The sequence below is a fragment of the Felis catus genome, chromosome F2 (genome assembly GCF_018350175.1).
Source record: "Felis catus isolate Fca126 chromosome F2, F.catus_Fca126_mat1.0, whole genome shotgun sequence".
NCBI lineage: Eukaryota > Metazoa > Chordata > Mammalia > Carnivora > Felidae > Felis > Felis catus.
Genome location: NC_058385.1, coordinates 68,785,022 through 68,811,556, shown reverse-complemented (window position 1 = coordinate 68,811,556; position 26,535 = coordinate 68,785,022). Strand labels below are relative to the sequence as shown.

At 39.0% G+C, this 26,535-nt stretch overlaps 1 long non-coding RNA gene across 6 annotated transcripts in view; it reads left to right on the top strand.

The window, feature by feature from the left end:
* LOC109496209 overlaps positions 1–26,535 on the top strand; it is a 198,658-nt gene that overhangs the window by 18,606 nt on the left and 153,517 nt on the right. For all 6 annotated transcript variants that reach the window (XR_006592482.1, XR_006592478.1, XR_006592479.1 and 3 more), the window contains exon 2: positions 25,460–25,569. This is a non-coding gene — a long non-coding RNA (uncharacterized LOC109496209). The remainder of the gene's footprint in view (positions 1–25,459; positions 25,570–26,535) is intronic.

The window sequence follows — 26,535 nt, the reverse complement described above, 5'->3', positions numbered from 1 at the left end:
TAATGAGTCTTCCTATCCACAACCATGGAATATTTCTCAATTTATTTAGGTCTTTTTGATGTTTTTCATTAGTGTTCTTTACATATGTCTTGTACATGTTTTGTCAATTTCATACCAAAACACTTAATTTTTAGGGAGGGGTGCTGGTATAAATGATGTTGTGTTTTTAATTTCAAATTCCAGTTGTTCATTGCTAGTATGTAGAAAGCTAATTGGTTTTGTGAATTAGTCTTGTCTTCTGCAGCTTTGCTATCATCACTTAATAGTTCCATCAGATTTTTTGGTCAGTTCTTTCAGATTTTCAATATAGATGATTATAATATACCATCTACAAACAAAGACAGTTTTATTTCTTCCTTTCCAATCCATTTACCTTTTGTTTCCTTTTCTTTCCTAACTGCATTAGTAGGACTTCCAATGCAATGTTGAATAGGAGTGGTAAGAGGGGACATTCTTGCTTTGTTCCTGATCTTACTTGCAAAGTATCTAGTTTCTCACCATTAATTATTATGTTAGCTATAGGCTTTTAGTACATTAAGTGTTCTTTGTCAAGTTGAGGAAGTTCCCCTCTATCCCTAATTGCTGAAAGGTTTTTTTTTTAATGATTATAGGTGTTATATTTGGTCATATACTTTTTCTCCATCTGTTCATATGATCATATGACTTCTCTTCTATAGCCTGTTGATGTGATAAGTTTCACTAATTGATTTTCAAATACTGAACCAGCCTTGCATACCTGGAATAAATCTCATTTGGTCAGGGTGTATGATTATTTTTACACACTGTAGAATTTGACTTGCTAGTATTTTGGGGGGCATTTTTGCATCGATACTCATGAAATATATTATCTGTAGTTTTTCTTGTTTTTAATATCTTTATCTGAGTTTGGTATTAGAATAATGGTGGCCTCATAGATGAGTTAGAAAATGTTCCCTTTGATTCTATTATCTGGAAAAGTCATATTGAATTAGCATAATTTCTACCTTAAATATTTGGTATAACTCACCAGTGAAACTGCAAACATGATTCTGTTTGGGAAAGTTATTAATTATTATTAATTCAATTTTTTTAAATTTTTTTTTCAACGTTTATTTATTTTTTGGGGACAGAGAGAGACAGAGCATGAACGGGGGAGGGGCAGAGAGAGAGGGAGACACAGAATCAGAAACAGGCTCCAGGCTCTGAGCCATCAGCCCAGAGCCTGACGCGGGGCTCGAACTCACGGACCGCGAGATCGTGACCTGGCTGAAGTCGGACGCTTAACCGACTGCGCCACCCAGGCGCCCCATTAATTCAATTTTTAAAAAGTTATTAAGGTTTGGTTTGTGGTCCAAAATGTGATCTGTCTTGATGAATGTTACATTTGAACTTGAGAAGAATGTATATTCTGCTCTTGAACTATCCCTAAAGTAAAAGCTAGTTGAGACCCAGCCTAGCAAAACAGGTGTTAAGAGCATCAAATTTATCTCCAAGTTACTTAATAGCCAGTCAGAAGAATGCCCAAAAATCTTTAGAGCAAGACAACAAAATCAAAACTTCAAAAATGTAAATTCACTCGTTTATAATGTTTCCTATCATGGATCTTCATAATGTATTGTTTGTCCTATTTTATTTTTTTTATTTTTTTTTAAATTTTTTTACTGTTTATTTTTGGGACAGAGAGAGACAGAGCATGAACGAGGGAGGGGCAGAGAGAGAGGGAGACACAGAATCAGAAGCAGGCTCCAGGCTCTGAGCCATCAGCCCAGAGCCCGGCGTGGGCCTCGAACTCGCGCTCCGCGCGATCGTGACCTGAGCCGAAGTCGGAGGCTTAACCGAATGAGCCACCCAGGCGCCCCAAGTTTGTCCTATTTTAATGGAAATTTTTTTGTTTTCGGTTTTTTTTTGTAATTATTTAATTTTTTTTTTCCTGAACATGGCTAATGTGAACATCCTTGTACCTGTCTGGAGTATACATGTAAAATGATCTCTAGCATAAATGCCTAAATGTGAAATTACTGGTTCTAGGGGTATGTATTTTTTTTTTTTTTTTACTTTTTGAGATAAGGTCAAATTATTTTCCAAAGTGGTTTTGCCAGTGTACATTTCCACCAACAGTGTGTATAGTGTATTTGTTCTTCCCCATCCTTATCAAAACTTGTTAGAATCAGAATTTTTACTTTCCAATTTAACAGGTCTCTCTTCTTTTGAAATTTCTTCTTTCACTAACGTCTTCTACCTTCTGTTATTATCGTCTTTTGCAATAATTTCTCTATCTTCATATTTCCTCTAGATTATTACATTTTAAGAATAGGACCCATGTTAGGCCTAAAAAAAAATTTGGATATATTTTTGTCTCCTTTTTATTGAAATTTTACTCTGTACCAAACATTGTTCTAAGCATAATGCATGCATTTATTATTTTATTTAATTATTAATATAACACAGCCTTTTGAAATAGATGCTATTATATTTACTATTATTGTCCCTACTTTGTAGATCTAAAAAACAGTAACTTAAAGATATAAGATATTTTCCTAAGGCCACACAAGGTCATTGGCACATAACACATAGTTTGTAACTACAGTGCCAGTGACAAAACTGGATGGGAAGCCAGTTTTGATTCGTTTCAAAACCGTTGTGCTTTAGTGTAGGCTTCACTGCTTGTCGAAAAATGCTTAAAAAAAAACTAGATGCCATTTTTAAATTCTTTACTAATACAATCCTTCTAATGTATGGATTTCATGGTTCTGAAAGTTGGTTTTATTAAGAATTCTGACCACTAAACACCCACATTCACTGAGATCCAAATGCTCACATCACTTTTTTTTTTTTTTAAACGGGACATTCATAGTTTTCTACATTTGGGCAAGGCTATTTGGCCATTTACAAAAGAGCCATACTCTAGAGATGGTCCTGTAACTATAGATGCATATATTTTTATTGCCCTGATTTTAAATTCAGACTTCTTTATATCCTCCCAAGCCCTAGTAGAAGTTGCTGTGAAGTTATACCTCCACACAGAAGTTCCTAAAAAGAGGCACTGGCAGAGAAGACGATTAAAATTCTAGGTTCCAATAACCTATCACACAAAATCAGGGTGGATATGGTACACATTCATCATTTTTAATTTATAAAAAGTACAAGCTCCCCCAATATGTTTTTGTGAAGTGTGCTGGTTAGGAATTCCCAATGGGTGAAGTATGCTGTCTAAATGAAAGCCATTACTAGAATCCTCTTTGCTGTTTTGGGAAAACTTATTTATGTGCCAAAATTCAATATTCTATCTTCTCTTATCAGCTGTTGGCATGGGATTTTAAATGTAAATTACCTTGTAATATAAATGTTTATATTTGTCAAGCTGAGAAGAATAAGTTGTTAAGACAGTATGCTAAGGTGTTTGTGCATAAATGACACCAGCTTTGTATTCACATGCAGCTATCAGCTTGGATGAATGTAGTTACATTTAGGCTCAGTGAAGGCAGATGGATTTTTCAACACACTTATGGTTTTGATGGAGAACAAAACAATCTTAACAGAAGACTAAAATAAAAGTTCAGAATTTCACCTGGGGTTTTTAATAGGCATAGTAAACAACACAATGTAGAAACACAACTGCATTCCCTTTGAATTTGCTTTAAAACTAGAGCAGCAAGTGGTTGCTATAATGATCTTTTTCTCTGGTATACAAATAAGTAAAAGATGCTACATTTTGTTTCCAAGCATGACACTTTTCCCTGATAACGACAATCTGCTCTATTGGATATCTCCATAAGGTCACTACGTAGTACAGTAACAGATTCATTTGCGAAAACTGTGGGAATTGAATGCAACTTCAAACTTTCATCATTACAATAATTTGGCAAGTATATTTTCTAGCATTCAACTTCACAGAGATTATCTCTCTATGTCTTCTAGCAATTTCCCAGAGATTGGATTTGAGATTACCAACAGGGGCAAGTATAGTTTTAGGTCACAACTCCTGCATTGGTTGTATTGTTCCCAAGTTTACATATAGAAATGGAAAGAAAGGCTGATTTTTTGCTTCGATGGTTGTCAGTTTATTTAGAAATAGATTATTGTGAGGTCATTGCTGGGCAACATGTACTAAAATGTATCATTGCCAAAAAACAAAACAAAACAAAATAATAAAATAAAATAAAATTTATCATTGTCCATGAACCTCCTTTGATGAGTTTACAGTTCTTGGGGGAAAAAAATGCTACAGTGTCTTCTGCATTATCTGCGGCAGTGATTTTCGGATGTTACTATGCATTCTAATTGTGTGAGGAGCTTAAAACACAGCCTATTTCGCATCCCAACTTCAGAAATCCTAATTCAACTGCTCTGAGATAGAGTCCAGGTACCTGCATTTTAAAGAGCACATCACCTTTTGGACCATACTGTGGGACCCAGTCTGTGCTCTTTGTTAACAAGGCTATAACAGGCTCTTCCTGTTTCCCAGTCTCTATTAAAGTCTTTTCCCTAGCTGGAGAAAGGAACTATCACTCTCTTTCTCTTACAACCTAAAGGCATTTCTCTAAAGGTGGTTAAGGGACCACCTGCACTAATCTCTTATGTATAGAAGGTTTCTTATATGTAAGGTCCTTACTAAGTTGTATATTCTGGAGCCCCATTACAGACCTACTAAATGAGATACATTTGGATGGTGAGCCTCAGAATCTTCCTTTGAACTCACCTGTTTCCCCCCCCCCCCCCACTCAGCTTTACTTCCAGGAATATTTTTTTTTCCTTTTTAAAAGGAGCATTTTGAAGATAGCTCTGTTTTGATTTTGTGTTTTAGGCATTGTTGCTACAAACCACACTGATCCATTTAATACTTTAAGGCAGCCATCCCAGTAAAATTAATCTTGAGAACTTGGATCAATTTGCTAAAATAATACCAAATCCTCAATTTTCTTCCCTTACCTTTGCTTTTTATTTCTTGATTATTTTCTGGATATATTTGATGTTTAGCCTCCTTTCTCTTTCCTCTCTGACTCTGTGAACAGCACTCCATGTTTAGAATCTGGAGTAAATAAGAATTTCCAAGGCAGGAAAAACAAACAAAACAAATGCAGGGGGAAAAAAATCTTATTTTAGACATGTTGACTAGAGTATAATCCTATTAGATTGGGATCCTGATAGCTGTAGAGACCTAGCAAGAAAGGAAAAAACATCAGCCCAAAATCAAAGTCATGTAGAGTAGCCACTATACAGGAAAAGTTAAAAGAAACATCACTGCAGAAGATGTTTTTTATTTTTTATTTTTATTTAATTTTTAAAAATTACTAATTTGAGAGAAGGAGAGAATCTTAAGCAAGTTCCACGCTTAATGTGAAGCCCAATGTGGGACTCGATCCCACAACGCTGGGATCATGACCTGAACCAAAATCAAGAGTTGAATGCTCAACCGAGCCAATTAGGCACCCCAGAAAGTGTTTTAAGGTTGATAAATCAAAAATCTCATACCTGAAACAGATCTCAGCTCTCAGAACAATCTCAGAATTGAACAGATCTCTAAGGCATGATAAGCTGCTTTAGGAAACGAAATCATTTCCCCTTTGCCTCACTACCTGTTGTCTCTTTGGCCCTGAGTTTTGAGAAAAGTCCTTATGGTGGGTTTGGTAGTGTGATGCTCCCCACCCATTCCTCAGTCTTTCTGGGGTGTCCAGAAATGGATACTGAAAAACCCAAACCTGTATTTTCTAGATTCTTTTGTAACAAAGGTATGGATGTGATCTAGGCTCAGTCAACCTGGTGGATTTGTGAAAGATTCAGAAAGCAGAAGTGAGGTGGAATGCTAGGGCTTCCTTCTGAAGTATCCACCAGCAGTGTGAACATGGAGATTTGGGGGTCACCGGTAGATTATCAGTGAGTATCCCACGTCCAAACACTAGCTTTGTGAGGGTGTTCACAAAGTGCAGATCCTTTAGACAAGGTGTGGCTTTGGAGTCACCAGTTCTGATGGCATTGGCAGCTCTTGGGAAAGTAAAGTGTAGGATCTGGAGGAGCATCTGAAGTGACTGCTTCTCGATGGTAGATCATGGAGGGGCCAGTGATTAACACAGATATGCCCCAAATCCCTGTCGGTTTCCTTACCAGGTCTATTCTCTGGTATTTTCCCCAAAATCATTACAGTTCTACCCTAGAACCTACTCCACCAGACTTTCCAATGATTCTGTACAAACTTGCCCCTGTTGAAATGTTTAAGATAACTGAATTATGCTTGTTATTGGCCTCCAGTGAATAATTCTGGACTTTTTCTTACAGACAATAAGGGACAAATAAAGACATGACATAAGTGAATGTATATATTATAAATACCCATGAAACAATTTCTTAAATCAGGGAATACTGGCTGAGCACTTACCTCACTGTGGTCAACAGTGAGATCTATTGAGGAGCTAGAAAAATAATCTGATTAGTCAAAAGCCTGAACACAATTTTGAGATGATATCTAGGCTGTAAAAATTTTCCAGGCAGAAAATCATAAAATTCTATTACATTTTTCCCCAAAATGTGTGCCACAAGTTGTTATTGTTGCTCTTAATACACACAACATGAATATGTGTTTAAACAAAGTCGAGTTTACATTGCAAGATTTCTTAAATCTTTGAATAGCTACTATGTGTGTGGCTCTCCAAGAAGGAAATTTAATAGGCAGCTTTTCCAAAGGAGTCTTGTCTTTGGTTTTCCTTTTTTTTCTTTGTAGTCCTGTTGGTATCCGGAGGCACTGGGGACACAAGGTCTAGTAAGTGATTGGAACATTTCTTCTCTGAACATTGTATGTTTTAGATTCATTACTGTTGTTGTATGTTCCTATAGTTCCTTCATTTTCACTGGCATTTAATATTTTATTTGATGAGTATCCTCAGTTTATTCACATGTTCTCCTGTAGGTAGACATTTAGATTGGCTTTTTTTTTTTCCTGCTAAGAATGTTTTCAGGCATGTGTTCTGGTACCATGGGCACACTCTCTAGATTATACAATTGACAGTGGGTTGCTGGGTTGTAGAGAGAGCACATCATGACCAGCTCTACTAGGGAATATGAAGCGATTTTCCAAGTAGTTCTACCAAATTATATTTTCAAAAGCAATGGGTGAGAGTGTCCATTTGTCCATATCCTCAATACTTGTTATTACTAGATATTTTTAGTTTTCCTTTCAGGTAGGAGTAGCTTTAATGTTTTAATGTACCTTTAATGTTCATTTCCCAATTATGAATGCTACAGTGAGAAAAATAGCACTTTCTTTTTTTCATTTAAAATTTTAAGTGTGTATTTATTTATTTTGAGAGAGATAGAGAGCAGGGGAGGGGCAGAGAGAGAGGGAGAGAGAAAATCCCAAGCAGGCTCCACGCTGTCAACATGGAGCCCAATGTGGGGCTTGAACCCACAAACTGTGAGATCATGACCTGAGCTGAAATCAACAGTCAGACGCTTAACCAACGGAGTCATCCAGGCACCCCCAAAATGGCACATTCTTGTATGCACCAAGTAAATATTTCCTGAGCTAAAAACTGGGAGGACAGCCTTGAACAAGAAAGAAAAGACCCCTGTTTTGATGGAATAAACAATAAACAAACAAAACATGCAAACAAAGAAGTGATGATGTGTGCTGTGATACCTGTAAGGTGGGGATGGGGGTGGGGGTGATGGGATAGAGAGAAAGGGGAGTCTACTTTTGGTTAGGTGGACAGGAAGGTCTCTCTCACAAAATGACTTTTAGTAAAATAGGTAGGAAATCGGGGTTGATGGTATTCAGGGTAACTATAGATTATCATCCAAACCAGGGCACGTTTGAGAGGACAAAATGCCAGGACAATGGGTGTAGACTGGGACTTCCCAGGACAAATAATTCTGCATGGTCACCTAACAATCCTAATTTTACTTGTATCCACTTTTCCTCTCCTGGGCTCAGGGAACCCCATGAAAGCTGAGCCTTGGGCTTTTTTCATTCCCCACTTCAGCCAGAAAAGTGGCAAACCATTCCAGATGGGGTGGTGACAAGCTACAAGATGATGGAGACCCCATAATTCTTGGACCTCGAGTAAGCAGATGAGCAGAGCCCCCTTAAAGTCCTGCTGGAAACAGAATAAGTGAGAGATAAATTTTGGTTGCTGTGTTTTAAGACGTTAGTAACTGGGATTTATGGGGCACTGGGTGGCTTAGTCAGTTGAGCATCCAACTCTTGATTCTTGGCTCAGGTCATGATCCCAGGGTCCTGGGATCAAGCCCCGTGTTGGGCTCCGCACTAAGTGTGGAGCCTGCTTAAGATTCTGTCTCTCTTCTCTTTCTTTCTCTGTCCCTCTTCCCCACTTGTATGCTCTCTCTCTCCCTAGAAAAAATATAATAATAATAATAATAATAATTCATTTATTAATGACTATCAAGTATCATGTGGAGCATAATAATGGCAATAATAGTGAAAGTTCACATACTTAAACTCATGCTAGTCATGTGGTATTTAACATACATTACCTCATTTTATCTTCATGACAACTCTATGAGGTAGGTAAAATCATTACTCTATAGATTAAGATTTGCCATAAGATACAAGTTGAAATTGCAGAGGCACAAAGAGGTAAAGAAATGTTGCTTTCCCTATTTTTTTTGTACAGAGGAAAGAGAACAAAAGGGTGCTCACGAACATGGGCATACACATGAAGATACACATAGCTGGGGACAAACATTGTCCGCTGATGTTTACAAGTCATTTGCTACTGTTTAGATCACATGACCTCTCTGAATCTCAATTTCCACTTCAGCAAAAATGGAGAGAGTAAGCGTATGCAGCCTGTAAAATTAGTGTGAATATCAAATGAGATAACTGAGTTCTTTCCATGTCTGGCACATAGAAAGCTAATAACAAGTAGTAGTGTTTATGATTTTTGTCACCATCAACATTGTAATCACAAGTGGTCATACCACATCTGGAGCTTTGTGTTCAGTGACCACATTTTACCTTGGACGTTTGCAAATGAGAGTGCCATGGGGACTATATCATTGTGTGACATGAGTGAGAAAAGTTAGTGTGGAGAATTTAAGTTTCAGAAAATTATCTTCTAGTATTTGAGAGGCAATCACAAGAGGAAATATTGGGTGTGTTATGTAACTCCAGAACAACGGCCATGGAGAGGAGTTTCAGGGAGAACTTACTAATAGGCCAAGTTATTAAAAATTCAGTGCCTTGTGAGTCTGTGAGATTGCCCAGTGCTTGATGACTCAAAAGCAGGTCATGTCCTTGTAAAAGTGAATCTTACGTGGAGTCAGAGGTTAGACTAAATGGACTGTACAAGTAATATGAGTCTTCAAGGAAGAGCTTCTTCGGTGCACAAATGGTGCAGACTCCAAACAATTTATATAGACAAGCAGTCATCTGTTCGAAAAGAATTCCAGAGTACTGGCGTCTATGTTCTTTTTTGTGCAAATAGAAATTCAGGGCCATTTGGGGGAATTTTTCTGAGAACAAAAATGCAGGAGAGACTGAGTTCTAGTCCATGCACTATGAGGTGTGGATTGCAGATTCCTTTTTTTAATATGTATTCATTTTTGAGACAGAGACAGAGAGAGAGAGAGAGCGAGCATGAGTGGGGGGAGGGCAGAGAGAGGGGGAGATAGAGGATCTGAAGTGGCCTCTGCATGGAGAACCGAAAGCTCGATGTGGGGCTTGAACTCACGAACCATGAGATCGTGACCTGAGCTGAAGTTGGATGCTCAACCAACTGAGCCACCCAGATGTCCCTGCAAATTACATTTATTGATGTGTTTTTTATTTCATTTTAACTGTATCTCTCAGTAATGTATTCTAAGCTTCACTGAGGCAATGCCTGTGCCTGTCTTACTTACTTCTCCACTCACAGCATCCAGCAGAATACATGATGCACACAATAAATATTTGCTGAATGAGTAAACAAGTGAATGGCAGTAGAATGGACAGGATTTGGTGAGCTTTTAGATGGGAGATGAATCCAAAGGAGGAAAAGCCAAAGATGGTCCCCAGGTCCTGAGCTTAGGTAACTGGTTACATGATAGAACCAGCTGAATTGGAAATGTAGGAAGAATAGATATTTTGGGGTTGTTTGAGGATGACAGTGAGTCAAACTGTTGATATGTTGTATGTGAGGTACTTGTGGGACATCCAGATGGAGACCTCTAAGTAGGCAGTTTTATGTGTGCATGAGGAACTGTGCCTAGGGACATGTCCAGCAGTCACCAGTGTCTGTGGTGCAGGTGGAACCTTGGTGATAGATGCCATCTCACAAAGACCATACCATGGACAGATATAGGGTAAAGGCTGAACAAAGCAATTGGAAAAGGAAGACAACCTCTTGAAAGAAATCCAGACAAAATGCAGCAGAAAGGCAGTAATAAACAAACAAACAAACCAGAAGTGAAATCAGAAACATCACAGTATGAGAGATTTTTATATCTGCACAAAGTCTAAGAAATTGAGGCAAGGCTCCATATATTCTATCACCACAACAGCAAACCCATTTAATTGCCAAGAACTTAGAGTCAAAATTCATATCTTCAGAATACATACCTGAAACTTGACCTCACACCTTTGCTTAACTAATTCCAGAGGTAAGGAACTCAGTATCTCAGAAGGCAAATCATGGGTAACCCTGATAAAATGTGTATACAGAAAGTTTAATAAAAGTTGAGTAATTAATTCCAGTTTTTATTTAGACTTCTATATATAAAGTCTAAACAGTAATTTATTAAATGATGCCGCATCCAAGCAGAAGAAATATAGGGAACACATCCCCTATTCAAAGCAAATGTTCCACCAGGGAAAACTTCCAAATTGTAGGATTCTGACTTAATAAAGGGCTGAGATCAGACCATCCATAGTGAGTTAAACCTATCCCAAGAGAGTTAAAGGAATATAAATGCATTTATAAGAAAAAGAAAGAAGCAGCAGTAGGGGCTGAGGAGATAGGCTACTAAATGAAATTAATGATGACTTTAAACTGGATTCTCTCCTGAATTTATTTTAGCATCTGTCTTGAACAAAGGAAAATAAAAGAGCGATCTGGATAATCGGAAAATAATAAAGATATATTTTAAAAAGTCAGTGGCAATAATAACCTTGTGTATACTTAAACATACACAACTTTGGAGTTTTGTAGTCCTATAGTACGAATGAACTGAGGAGTAGACAGAGTATACAACTTCTAATAGTTGAGGGGTGCTGGAAAGTTGGCTGTTCACATAATATTTCTCCCATAACCTCTCTTAATGTCTGAAATTTTATAATTTCAGACTGTGCTATTTAGTACTGTAGCCCAATCCATATGTGGCTATTTAGATTTGAATTTAAAATAATTCATATTAAAATAAAAGTAAAAATTCAGTTTCTCAATTGTACCAGCCACATGCTGTAAGTGCTCAATAGTGACATGTAGCCAGTGGCTACTGTACAGGATGTGCAGACAGAAAGCATTTCCGTCATCTTAGAAAGGTCTGTTGGATACTTCTGGCTAAAATGGAGTCCTTTGTGTTGGAGATTTCTAGAGATTTTCAACTCAAAGGCAAATTGTGTTAAGTCATGGAAATAAATTAACACCTAGTAGACATCAGCATGTGAGATTGCTTTGAAGTCACAGGGATGGAGTGGTACTGAACCAGGCATCTATTACATGATGAACATGAACATCGACTTAGGTTTATTCCTTGAAAGTAAGCACTCAGGAATGTTGGAAATCAAACTGTGGGCTACCAAAATCCACACTCCAAAACCCAACTGTGTGCTGCCTTCCCACTCCTGTGTAAGAAGAATGTAGAACTTTTGAGTGGAAGAGTCAAGTCTCTCAGCAGGTGGCATAGTTTGGAACAGAATAAAAGAGGCTATGCTCTGCAAAGGGCTGGAAGTGTTAACTTAAATGTCAAGAGAGTAAGGTAGAAAATAATAAGATGCTGAGTTCCTCAAGATCCACATATAAGTGAAAACATATGGTATCTGTCTTTTTCTGCCTGACTTATTTCTCTTAGCATAATACCCTCCAGTTCCATCCACGTTGCTGCAAATGGCAGGATTTCATTGTTTCTCATTGCCAAGTAGTATTCCACTATATATATAAACCACATCTTCTTTATCCATTCGTCAGTTGATGGACATTTAGGCTTTTTCCATAATTTGGCTATTGTTGACTGAAGACCATGGGGTGGGGAAGGGACAAAAAAGTTACAGAGAGGGAGGCAGGCAAACCATAAGAGACTCTTAAGGACTTAGAACAAACTGAGGGTGGATGGGGGGTGGGAGAGAGGGAAACCGGGTGATGGGCATGGAGGAGGGCACTTGTTGGAATGAGCACTGGGTGTTGTATGGAAGTCAATTTGACAATAAATTATATTTAAAAAAGAAAATAATAAGTTGCATAAGTATATGATGAAAAGGAAGGAAAAAACAAAAACAAAACACCAAAGATCAAATTGACTCTGGCCGCAATTCTGTTTTGTCTAAGAACTCATGAAATAACCTCCCAGGCTATTGTGACAAGTGCTTGGGGCCATGTATAAGCTGCAGTTTTGCATTCTAGTAGCTTTGAATCTTGGACATACAGCGCTGCCCATTCTTGGTCATGGACTGGAGCATCCATGATGAGCTGATATTACTTCCCCAGTAGCAGCAAAGATAAAAACCAGTTAGGGCTTGGGTCCATTAAAAGAGATCATTTGTGTACAAAATGGGGGACAACATATAGAAGCAGAGCTTGGGTCTTGAGCAAGTTCAAGGTCAAAAGCAAGTAAAAGAAAAGGACACGGTGAGTAGAGGTAATTCCCCTTTTACAGAGCTGTGAGAAGGTAACAAAATTGTCATTAACATTGTAGGAAAACAGTGTCAAATTTATACACCTTTTCCGAGCATGAGTTTCTGCGCTCTGCATGGGGACGATTTTCTGTAAACACTTAGCATTCACCAAGAAAATACTCACTTTTCTGCAGGTCATAATTCATGAGAAACAGAACAGAATTATTATGAAAATGCCCCAGCTTATCCCTGTCTGTGTCCATTAAAGGAGAATTCTGGATGAGCTCGTAAAATAGTTATCCCTTCTTGCTTTCCAAGTTGCCAAGTGCTTGACAACTTCACAATCTCATACTCTGGACACTGAATGCAGAACCCCGACAAAATGGGAAGGGAAAGAAGGACCTTGGCAAAGGCACCTGGCTGGGAAGATGTCCAATTAGAGGGGGCTCTGACATATGAGGTGTGGGAGTAGCTGTGACGTGTGATAGAACTGAATGGAAGAAAAAAGAGAAATAAACAGTTTCTATCCTGTTCACAAAATTTGGGGGAAATATTGACTGACCTAATTTGTTGCTGTTGAATATGTTCTTGTGACCCTGGCACTTCCCTGGGATGAAGAGGCAGGTAACCCAGATTTTTGCAGCATTACATCAGGCACTGTCACTACAGTCAGTCATTCGCCCCCAGCCAAAATCTCTTTCTTAGATACGTCTATTTTCTCTTCAGCAGCATTTTGCTTCAGCTTTCTTTTTTATGAAGAAAAACAAAGCCATGATATCATGAGTATGTTAAGTGGTTAATTAGGCTTACTAACTTGTTAAATGGCTATAACACAAGTTTTAAGGTCTTGTCTCAGCAAAATTATGAATGATTTTAAGTTTTGTGTCGTCGAAGTCACTGGTGCGTTGATAAAACACTTGGTTAAGCCAATGACAGTCAGGGCTATGTTGTGTTAACAACCACATCACAGGGCCTTTACAAGGTTTCAGTGAGCTAGAGTAAGTACAGTGCAAGCTGTAAATTGCCTATACAAGTGTAGGTTTTATGGTTAAATACAACATAATTGCAACTTGCCCTTGATGAACAAATCAGCAAATATGTGTTGAGTATCTAAATTAGCATATTTGTCATAAAAATAAATGATGTATTAACTGGCTAACTGTGCATAGCTCTGTTCTTGCTGCTTAGCAAAGGTTCCTTCTGGCTTACCTTTCTGTATGAATCATACGTTTGTATAAATTACTTGCATGTGAGAATAGTGGGTATTATGAAAATAACGTGGCCTTTACATCCAGACTTTTACTCATTTGTATATGCATTCATCTAGCAACTATTTATTGAGACTACAGAGTCTTTTTCATTGAACAAATGCTTTTGAGATCCCAGGAGTGCAAGGAAGGGGTGATATGAAGAAATGATTGAGCTGAGATATGAAAAGCAGCAATAATTAGGGGCACAAGAGGGAATTTTTTTCCACGCAGAGAGAACACCATGTGCAATGGACCTGCAACAAACCCAAGGATAAAAGGCAGTGAATATACTATAGTTCACTGGGCTGTGCCAAGGTGGAGAGAGAGAGATACAACCCATCTATTCAGTGTCATGCAGACCACACTAATAACTGGGAACTCACTGAAATAAGGAAACTACTTGGTCAGATTGACTGTTGCTGCAGAAAAGAGAGCGGATGAAAGTCCATCGCTTCAATGGCAGATAAGGTAATCCCAGGAAGATAAGAGTGTAACCGGTTAGAGGAAGGTAACCTATAACCTAGGGCAGTAGGGTAGTAGGTTGCCTACTAGTAGACTAGTAGACATTCTAATAGACGTTCCTGGATATGAAGTACACCTTGATCTTCCATATCTTCGCAGAGACATCAAGACTGTTACATCTTTAAGGCTTCGTTTCTTCATTTTAAAACTGGAATAATAGGAACTTGAAGATTTGTGGAATTAAATGAATGAATATATGTAAAAACACATTGTCAATTCCAAAGTGGTATGTAACCTCAATCACATTGCTCACTAGCCCTGTTCACTCTAGAACTGCATTTTTCAGGCTAGTATTGAAAGACAGAAAATTGAAAGAAAACTAACATAAGCTCTGAACACAGGTCAGTGGCCTCACAGTATCTGGTTCCTGTTTCCCGTCTCTCCTAGCCTCTAGGTCTCGTCTTTGAGCGCTCTCCACTCCAGCCACATTGGCCTCCTTGAACACACAGGCACCTCTCCTCATGCATTCTCCTCTCTGTAAAGTCTAAGGTGCTCCGCAGCACCAGTAATCCCAGCCAATTCCTCATACGTGGCTCAACATTGTCTTTTTTTTTCTTTCCCAGCACTCATCATTTTTTATGCATACAATATAATTTACATATGTCCTATGTTTATTCTCTGTCTCTTCCTATAAGAATAGAAGCTCCATGAGAGGAGGGAAACCTGAGGGTTTTTTTTCACTGATGCATCAGGCAGAACAATGGTTGGCCCACAGAAGACATTCAACAAATATTTCTTAAGTAGATTTGATGGCAATGCACTTCAAATGCTATGTGTCCTGGAATCAATAAGGAAATATCTCTGCTCTTTTGCCTTTCAATGATATCCATCAAACTTGTCATTGCCAATAAATGTTGAAATGAGACTTTATAAAGAAGGGATAATGGATATGATTAAGGAAAGAAATTCTAATTTTCAACGTGTCTGTGGACAAAATAACCTGGAAGTTAACATAAACCAAATATCATTTCAGAAATTAGTGAGCAATTGAATAAGTAATAAAAGAAAATGTTCAGAAACTAATGAAATAATTGGTAATGGATGCTGAGGGACTATGAAAAAAAAATTATGCTCCATGAATCTGATTCCCCTTTGAAGGACTTGTTAAATGAGCCTATGGGAAGTTTCAATAATTGGTTGAGAAAGTCTTGGCACATTCTAACTGCACTATCTCTGTGTGACTTCATTCCTCACAATATATGCATCTCAGATCATAGGGCACACGCACAGAGATGCCTTTCCCGGCCATCTGGCGAAAATTAACTTCTCATATTGCTACCCTATCACTCTAAGACCCTTACCCAACTTTATCTGTCTTCACAGCACCTACCACCGCTTGAAATATGTTATTTTGTATTTGTTTATTCATTATTTGTCTCCTTTAGTGAAGGATAAGCTCTATCAAGTTGAGAACTTTGTCTGTCTTGTTCTCTGTTATATCTCCACCCCCTCAGTAGGAACTGGCACGTAGCAAGTGCTTGATAAAATATAAGGTAAATGAATAAATAAGCATTTTTCTCTTTTTTGTGTGTGGAGAGGGGGAGAAAGAGGGGGCAGATGGTGGTGCCCCTCTGTTGTCCCTTCCAACAAAGTCAAACTTAGTTCTTTCATCATTCTACTTAACAACAATTCACTGATGTGTGTGCACAGGTTGAGGATAATGAGATACAGTTTCAGCTTTCAGGAAGCTTGTAACTTAGTGAGGAAGAAATGCACAGTTAATAACAGCAGGTCTAGATGGGCCAAAGAAATGCTAAAGATTGTGGGAGCAACAGAACAGGACCATTTCCTATTGAAGTGGGAAGGCTGCATGGGGAAACCAAAGCATCGAGGATTAGTTGTTGTCACGTTCTTTAACTTCCACTGCCTCTCCCTAAATTGTATCCTACTTATTTGTTCATCCACGAAAGCACTGTTGCTCCGTCTCATTCTCAAAGCAGTGGCCTCGGCATTTCCTTTATTAAAGCACCCATATTCCTCACCTTACCAAGTTAACATTCATTTCACATGAACCTTCCTTTGAAAGCCCACTGTAATGAATTCCTCCTTACTCCTTACTCTAACTATAATTGTTTAATTAAGTGGTATTTACTATAGGTAGTACATACAGGCTCTGCACTTTGAATCTAAGCTGAATTGCCTAGGGAGGTAGAGATACAAGGAATCGTAATGCAAGGCAGAATTAAGACTTATAATAAAGCACTGTGGGAACAGAAGAAAAAGAATGACCTATTTTCCAAGGAAGCAACACTGAAGAAGCCAAGATTTGAAGAATGAATAAGTTTTCACCTGGACAAGAAGGGAGATATGGGCAGAGGGAACAATAAGGAACAGAGATATGAAAATGTATCGCCAAGTGTGAGTAGTTTAGTGGAGCTGATCTGTAGTGTAGAGTGCTAGAAGATTGGATTAGAGCTATATTTTGGAGTTTGATTAGGAAAACCTTTGGATGTCTTGCTAAGAAGTTTAAACTTTGTGCTACAGGCACATGGGAAATATATTTAAGAGGCGAACGTGATATAATCAATTCTGGTTTGGGACAAATAACTCTGCAGGAGAGGAGCAGAGTAGGGAGAGATTAGAAGCACATTCATCACCGCAGGGATGGCAACTTTTACAACATTTTTAAACGATTGTCCAAAATGCTCTGATGTAAAAATCAAAAAGCTATTTTAAGGAGTGGAATTTTTGATGACTGTAATCTTTAGGTTGGTTTCCTTAACCTCTTTTAAGGCTAGCATTATTTCTCTTCTGCTATCATTTTGAAAGATTGTTTTTAACACTTTTAAGTTTGTTAAAATATTTGCCAGTTATGTCCAACGTTGAATTTTATGCTGGCTGGGCTCTAAATTCCTGGAACTATTACAGTAATAAGGATGCAATGGTATAAGAAAAAGAAGGAAAGAACATAATGCTGTTTGAAAGTTTCCTACGTGCCAAGTGGTTTTTTTTAATACTCTTTCTTTTATTTTCTATGAAGTCCCTGTGAAGAAAACATTATTTTTAACTTATAGTTATGGAAATTGGAGCAGAGATTAAGGAAATTGCCTAATATCCCACAGCCTCTGAAGAGACAGACTTGGAGTTCTGGTCCATATTGAGCTAACTCCAAAGCCCACTTATTTCCATTTGCCATTTATGTTAAATAAGCATGAATTGAAGACCTACTATGTGTCCTTCGTAGACACTAGACCTTGAGAATATACCACAAGTAAGCTGGTTATTCTTAATTTTCAAAATCCCCACCCCAAATAATCAATTTGCCACCCTTTAACTATACCCTGTGCCTCAGGACGCTGACTTCACAAGGTTACAGGTTTTGTGGATCTCTGGTTACTGAGAGTCCATGGTAGGACTTTAGAGAGAGCAAGACAGTCTATCTCCCGCCACTACTCGCTCTCTGCTTTGCTGTGGTTTTCCTGTCTCTGGCTATGTTTCTCTGCAGTCAGAGGTCCTGTTAGGAAGCCTTCTTCTGAGGTTTTGTTTTCTTGCCAAGTTCTGATCACACCATTCCTTCCTCTTGCCTCTTCAGTCCTAGAGGTGGTATTAGCTCCTCACTGCTGTAAGTCCTAAGGTGCTTCCCTGTTCCTTCCAGTTCCTCTCACTTTGCTCAGAACTCAGTAGACCCTTCATTAAATGCTCTCCAGTAAACCCTTGCACAATGCTGTTGGTTTCATTCTGGGGCCCTAATGGATTTAATAACCTCCCACTAGACTATAAACTGCATGAGAGCAGGGACCATGGCTGCCTTGTTTATGCATTCATTCTCAGATAACTAGTTCTTTTTAAAAATATTTATTTATTTGAGAGAGAGAGAGAGAGAGAGAGAGCAAGCACACATGCACGAGAGACGAAGGGAGGGGCAGAGCGAGAGGGAGACAGAGGATCTGAAGCAGGCTGTGTGCTCACAGCAGAGAACCCGATGTGGGGCTTGAACTCATGAACTGCGAGATCATGACCGGAGCTGAAGTTGGCTGCTTAACCTACTGAGCCACCCAGGCACCCCAAGGATAATTAGTTCTTGAAAGACTGCAGGTGCACAGAGCCTGACAAGCTGATAAAAATGTGTCTTATTGTTGGGGTGTCTGGGGAGCTCAGTTGGTTAAGCATCTGACTTGGTTTCAGCTCAGGTCATGATCTCATGGGTCATGAGTTCAATCCCCGCATTGGGCTCTGGGCTGACAGTGCAGAGCCTGCTTGAGATTCTTTCTCTTAGTCTCTCTGCCCCTCCCCTGCTCGTGCTATCTCTCTCAAAATAAATAAACAAACTTAAAAAAATATGTCTTATTGTGGAAATTTTCATGTTCAGATATATACTATTTGTCTACCTTGCACCCATCTCTAGGGTTTTTCCAATGTGTTTTGTCCAGCTGTATTTATCTCCGGATGTATGCTTGCAACATCTATTCACAGGCCATTTGACATTCCAATGTAGAGTAAAATTCTACTTATTTGGGGTGGTTGGGAAAGGGATATTCTGATTAAATAAATGTCAAGAACCCCGTTGTGACAGAATACTTGCAAACTAGTTCACTGTTTGCCAGTTTATCCCAGTTTCAACTGGGACGTGTCCTTCAAACTTTCTGACACTCTCTTTTTGTATTTGTATAGACAGAATAATATAATACTAATATATAATCATTTCCATTTATTCTTGTGGAAATGGGAAGGTTCTTCTTTCCCTTCAGGGAACTCAGGTAATTTCCCCCTGCGAGCCCCAGGCTTACAAATATACCAAGTTTCTTTGAGCCAGCATGCCTCCCACACCAAATGCATGTTCTTAAGTATTTGTCAGCTTCCACTCTCCAAGATGAGAAGTCCCAGCCATATGTTCTGAGCTGTTAGGCCTTGACTGAGCAGTATAAACAGATGGGCCCCCAGGAAAGATGCCGAGACACTGGCAGAACCAGCTCCTGGAGCTTGGGTGCTCTCTTTGAGAAATGAGAATTTTCTGGATGATAGTAACAGTGGTGGCAGAAAGGATGGTGCTGAGAAGAACCAGCCTTGTTAAAAATTGGCTCTCGCCCATGTACAAGCTGTGCAGCAGCCTGCATCCTACAAGGCAGCCTTGAAACCTAAATCTTCGTGGAAAGGAGTTGTGAACATTTGGGATGATAAGCATTCGTGGCAGTAGAAGGAAGCTTTGTCAAGTCTAGTCTATTAGTTTTAACACATATATGTATTTTAAAGTAGGACTTATTTATAAAAATACATATTATAGGGAAGTCCAAGATAAAGAAAGTAATGTCTTTATCAGGTCTTTGACTTTGGAAAATTACTAGAGGACATTATTGTAGCAGAGTTTACTACTGGCTAATTGTGAAACAGAAAGAATCTGGAAGGACGTGGCAATCAATCAATAATAATAACAATAACAGTTGATATTTATGAATACTTTACCATATGTCCAGTAATGTTCTAACCTATGGGTGTATAAACTACAACTGCAGGCCAAATCTGGCCCACCATCTGTTTTTGGACACAAAGTTTTATTGGAGCACAGCCACACGCGTTTATTGACATATTGTCTAGGGCTGCTTCCCTTGCCGCAAGAGCAGGGTTGAGTAGCTGGGACAGAGACCGTATGGCCTGCAAATCTGAGAATATTTACTATCTGGCCCTTTGCAGAGAGTTTGCTGACCCCAAGGACCTAAGCTCCTCACATAATTTTTTTTTAATATTTTTATTCTTTCTTTTTTTCTTTTTTTCTTTTTTTTGAGAGACAGAGAGAGAGAGAGAGAGAGAGAGAGAGAAGGGGAGGGGCAGAGACACACACACACACACGCATACACACACACAGAATCTGAAGCAGGCTCCAGGCTCTGAGCTGTCAGCACAGAGCCCAACGTGGGGCTTGAACTCACCAACTGTGAGATCGTGACATGAGCTGCTTAACCAACTGAGCCACCCGGGTGCCTCGCCCCTCACACATTTTACCTTCTTTCTTTCTTTCTTTCTTTCTTTCTTTCTTTCTTTCTTTCTTTCTTTCTTTCTTTCTTTCTTTCATGGACTTAAAAAGCATGTAGTATTTTCATCTTCATCTTGTAGATGAGAAAACTAAGACACAAAAGAGCTCATTAGCCTAAAATCTTACAGCTGGTAAGGGATTCTGTCTCCTGAGAGTGTGTAGGTAGCACCTATGTAGTCCACTCTTTCTTCAGGTTTATTTTGCCTATTATAATAATCCACACTGAGTCAAGGAATTTGTGGAGAATTGGACATGTTCTCCTATTCTATTCTATTCTATTCTATTCTATTCTATTCTATTCCATCCCATCCCATCCCATCCCATCCCATCCCATCCCATCCCATCCCATCCCATCCCTTCCCATCCCATCCCATCCCATCCCATCCCATCCCATCCTATCCTATCCTATCCTATCCAGATTGCCAGCTCCTAGGGGAGCATGGAGAGACTTTAGCTTTAACTGGCATGGCCTAGCTGTTCCCCTCACTGAGTCCCTCCTCCTTACAACTCCTCCTTTGCCATGCCCTTGACTCCTAAACCCCTCTTCTCCTATCCTACCCTTCTCCCAGATGTTCCGCCATACCTGTCCTCTTAAACTCACGAGTCTTTTCTTGAAAGGGTTTGGGTTGCAAATAGGTGGAGAAGAAAGGTGAAGAGAATATTCCTTTGCAAGAGTCAAACCAACTATAAGGCAATCTGGACCCTAACAGGCTCCCCTCCCCCATGCTCTTTGGTATTATTAACTAAAAGGGTTTCCATTTCTTTTCTGTGCTTTGAATTGTAGTATAAAAGGCTTCCTTCCTTTTTCCTAATTTACTATATGCCTGGCCGACAAAGGAAGTGGGAAAGTTTTAGGACCCAGGTAGGAGATCAGGGTAGAGAAACTCCTTATCCTGTAACTATGTAAAATCAATAAATGTACAACCGTTCCTTTAAAATTTTGTGTGAAGGCGGAGCAGGAACTGAGCCTGATATGCTCAGCCACCTGGTCATGACTGAAGTAACTATCCGAAGTGCTGGCACCCAAGAATAAAGCTTTAACAGAAGCTGCTTGAAATTCTTGTGATATAACATGCATGAAGCTCCTAGTTCTGGTTACGGGAATGTGCAAGTTGTTCAAGATACTACAGTTACTGATAGGAAGATGATAATAATGATGTTGGTGGTGATTATCCTTGGGATTCCCATGTCAAGGAAGTTTCCATTAGAGCACACCAGTAGTTCCTTAGGGCTGTGTTCTCAGGAAGAGAGGCTTCCAGAGGAGGTAGAACCCGTTGTTGCAAAGGACTCTGAACTGATGGCCTGCCTTTGTGCAGAGGTAACATGATCAAGACACCACGTTGCTTCAGCACCCATCCCAGGATCCTCCATTAGCACTTGGGCAGAACAGAGCGGCTCTTCTGTTGCATGAACTGTAAAGCTCTTTAGAGTCTTGTTCTCTTTCCAGAATTATCTGCTTCTATTAAATAGCTATCTCGCAAACTTTATGATCTGTTAAGCCCTCATTTATTTGTAATTTCAAGTATGCACTCTGTTTTCACTCCTCTGTGCTTTCTGCATGCTTTTTTCTGAATCTTGAACACTCATTTCTATCACTGCTACCTGCCATTGTTCCCATGGAAAATTACAATTAAACTTAAAATATTTTTTTAATGTTTATTTTTGAGAGAGGGAGAGAGACAGAGTGCGAGTGGAGGAAGGGCAGAGAGAGGGGGAGACACAGAATCTGAAGCAGGTTCCAGGCTCTGAGCTATCAGCGCAGAGCCTGACGTGGGGCTTGAACTCACAGACTGTGAGATCATGATCTGAGCCTACCTAAGTCGGATACTTAACAACTGAGCCACACAGGCGCCCCACAACTAGACTTTAAAACTTATTCTGGAATCACCTTTTCTGAGAAGTTTCTCTTGAACTCCTTTCCCCACCCTCCATGGCCAAGAGAACTACTTCTGCCCTATATTATTTAATACTTTGTGTATGATCATGTTATTAAATATAGTGTAGTGTATATCTATTTGTTTTAATTCTTGTCCTCCATGAAAGTCAATGAACTTATCGGGGTAGATAGAGTTTTATGAAGCACAAAACTAGAAACAATTGCCTGGACTGAGTTTGTGAGCCTGTTTCTCAGGTGTACATTTAGATTCTTGGGACTAGTGAGCATGTCTATTACAATAGCCCCTAATTCCTGCTTCCATAAAGAGTTGTCTGAGTGACTGTAGAATAAAAACTAGATGTAGATATGACATTGATGGAAGATGGGCTGGCTATCTCTGTCTGCTAAAGTGATAAGATATTTTATTTTCTATGATTTTCTGAGCTTTTCTAGTTCTCTGCAACAAACATGTGTTTCTTTTATATCAGGGAAACAATGAAATTCTAAGGTATCCCTTCTAGGGATTTTTCCTATAGGGAGAAAATTCTTATTTTATATTATAGATTATGTCAGACATTGTTGGTTGACCAACCCAATACGTATTGCCAACTCCTTTCTCTCTTGACCTCATTTTATATGGAGGTTAGAGGAGCTAAATATTCACTTTCCCAGACTCCTTTGCAGCTAGAGTAGATACATGGATATCGCACTGTTGGAGTGTGGCCAGGTCATTCCTTCCTTGAGTACATATGTGATGTCTGGAGCTAAGAGCTCCAAAAACATAAAAATAAAATCAAATACTCAGCTTAGGGGTGAGAAAAGATAGAAAGAGTTTGAGTCTTTCTTCAGTGTCAGTCATTTAGCCACTGCCCCAGCCGTGTTTTTCTACCTCCAGATGTCTTGTTATGTTGGGAAAATATCTATATCATTTAAGATACTAGTAGTTAGGTTTTTTGCATTTTCAGCCAAAGATAATCCTCACAGATACAGCTGTGTATGAAACTTTGTATACAATGATACTTTGAGTGTTATTTGAAAAGGTACGAAGTGAATAAGAAAAATCTAATGGGAAATTAGTTTTTATTTTTTAATTTTTTTTAATGTTTATTTATTTTTGACACAGAGAGAGAGAGACAGAGCATCAGCGGGGGAGGGGCAGAGAGAGAGGGAGACGCAAAATCCGAAGCAGGCTCCAGGGGCTCGAACCCACAGACCACGAGATCATGACCTGAGCTGAAATCAGACGCTCAACCAACTGAGCCACCCAGGCATCCCTGGGAAATTAGTTTTTAAAATTATGAAGCCAAATAATCAGCTTTTAAAAATAAATTCTTAGAAGATACAAATGACTTAAATAAGTCTTTATGATATATTACTATGTTTGAAAAAGCAGGTTATAAATTTATATAGAAAATATCTCTGATTTGTTTAAAATATGTGCCTATGCATAGTAAAAAACTTCATACACTGTTAATTGTCTTTGTTTCTGGGTATTTGGACCACAGTGATCTTTATGTTATTAATTTATAAATTTCCATATTTTCCAAATGTACTTCAGTTTACATACATTATTTTTCAATTAAGTAAATTATATTAAATGTTATTGCTAAGATAAAAAATACCACAGAACTGACACCTGGAATGTGGATAAGTTTGCCATGTGGTCAGTATCAGGTGAATTGAATGGTAATTGGGAAAAAAATGGAAATTGGGTTAAAATATTCTGCATTTTACTAGAGTTGCATCCATGCCAACATTGATAAAAACAGCCAATGATACTTCAGAGATATAATTGGGATGTTAGATCTGCAAAAACAATAGATGCTTCCATTCACCGTTGAATTAAAAGTGAGTTAAAATCCATTAACAGTGAAATGGAGTCTTACTCTGCCTTTATTCTTCTTCGTGACCCCCTCTGAATGATTCAGACAATGGGCAAGAAGCCCATATAAATGCATTGTTTTTGTTTTCTCTTTGAGTTTTGTCCACCTTAGGTGTTTGGTTTCCTAAAAGGCTTTCTCAGTGGCTGCCAAGAGGCATTGGGATCCACAACCTGGAAACCCAATCTCGGGACCCAAGGCATCTTTTAGAAAGAGGCAAATGGCAACCTCAGTCTCAAAACGATGAAACGGGAACCGTAGAGAGTAAAGAGAAGATGTCAATGTCAAAATGTAGGAATCTGTTCTATCCTGCCACTTGGAGGCTGTGTGAACTGAGGCAAATCTTTTCCTCTCTCTGGGCTTCAGTTTCTTCATCTGCAAAATGGGTTGCTACCTCCTCACAGTATTTCTGAGAGTACTGACAGGAAGAGTGTCCACATGTAATGCACATTGTTATGTCAGTAGTTTTGGGAAATGAATATGTTAGTAACTCCTACAAAACCGAAGCATTTTGAGATTTTATTAAAGCCCCAATTAAACAAGGGTCGCTAACGGGGGGGGGGGGGAACACAGGACCGACACCCCCGTAGGACAGCGTTCTGTGAATCAAATCATTGGAAACGCCTTCGGTTTTACTAGGTGAAGGGTTGTTGTGGCTCACTTCAACCACGAAGGTTCCAAGAGGTTGAGTTCCTGCTAAATTGTTTTGGAGCCTGAAAGGGGATTTATATCCTAAGTGGTTTTCCACTTAATGGGGTATCCAGAGCCAGCCCACTCAAAATTATAACTTGTACCCACTTCATTTTCAAAAGCATCTCGGTTCTATATCACTCAAATCTATTCTATCCAGACTGTGTACATAGAAAGTGCTAGTGGAAATGCCAAACAGCAATTGGCTAATGTGGTGGTTAGCTAGCACAATCTACTAATGTTTTCTCTGTTTAGATAGATTATGGAGAGTATTTTTGTAATAATATGAAGAAAATGTCTTTTAAAAAGCTATGCCCTCGATGGAAAGAGAAAATAAAGGCATTTGTCGTTACTATTTGTTTTTCATTTGTTTTGTTCTGTTTTCCTTTAAGTGTGATTATCCTTGAAAGTCTAAAAGTTTCTGTTTCACCCAGCGTAGTAGAGCCATTTCCAAGGTGTTTTGAGCATGAAGAATGACAGGCTTTGAGCTTTCTCCCTCCATTTCTCTCAATAAGTATTTTGCTTATATCTTAGGTACTTTTCTTCTCTTCCTGAAGAGAAATATCTAGAAGAAGTGATTGGCCACCTTTGCAAATGTGCCTTGGACCAGCCATGGGTGTCTGAGATGTATCCTACTCAATAAGGTAACAGCAGTGACATTATTGGTAGTTTTAATATTAATAGTAATAAAAATGTCATCTACTCTGAGGGCTATATAGGTGCCAGTCTAATGACATGTGTTATCTAATTTAACCCATACATATAAGAAGCCTATGAGGTAGGTACAATGAAATAAACTGAAACATGTATATAGATTCAGTAATTTGCATAAGGTGACCCTCAGTATGTGGCTGAGACAAGATTCAGTCAAGCTGTCTGGCTACAGAGCCCATACTCAAGAGACAACACGGATAATCCTGTTTCCCAAGCCCATGGCTTTCTTCTATCCAGAGTGACTACCTGCATGTTGGGAAGAGAAGATGCACATATCCACTTGTGCATTCAGACTTCCTTGACCTCATCAGAAAGGGTTGCAAGGCAATGGTCTGTCTGTGGACAAAATGCTCGTGGAGTCAGGAGGTCATGAACCCTGTCCACTGAGAGTTCATGACGTCATATTACCAGGGCTCCACAGAATCACAGAGCTGGAAGAGGCTTAGAGGATACGATGGGCCTTCGTTGTTTTTTGCTTACCCAGTATCCATTACACTTTCTTTTGAAAATTATACTTTCCTTTCCTCTTGAGGAATAACCTCTTGAGTAGTTACAGTCTGGTTTTCCAGTTAATGCATAATCTAATCAAAAGGCTGCGTACATGGCCCAAGAGATGAGGTCCATCAGATGTTCCCTTTCTGGAATTTGAGTATGAGTTAGCATGATGAAAATACTGAACGAACATAGCTGGAGCTTGCATTCATTCCAGAGATGGTAACTGGAGCCTGAATCCCATACGAACTCATTGGCCTCTCTTTACTCCTGTGCATCCACTTCTGTGAATTAGCCTTTCAATAAAATTTTCTTGAGGTCCCCAAATTCTAGAGCCTGTTTGTGACTTTCATCTAAAATACCCCAACCATCATATAAGCCATGAGTTAAAACTTCTGGAAAAC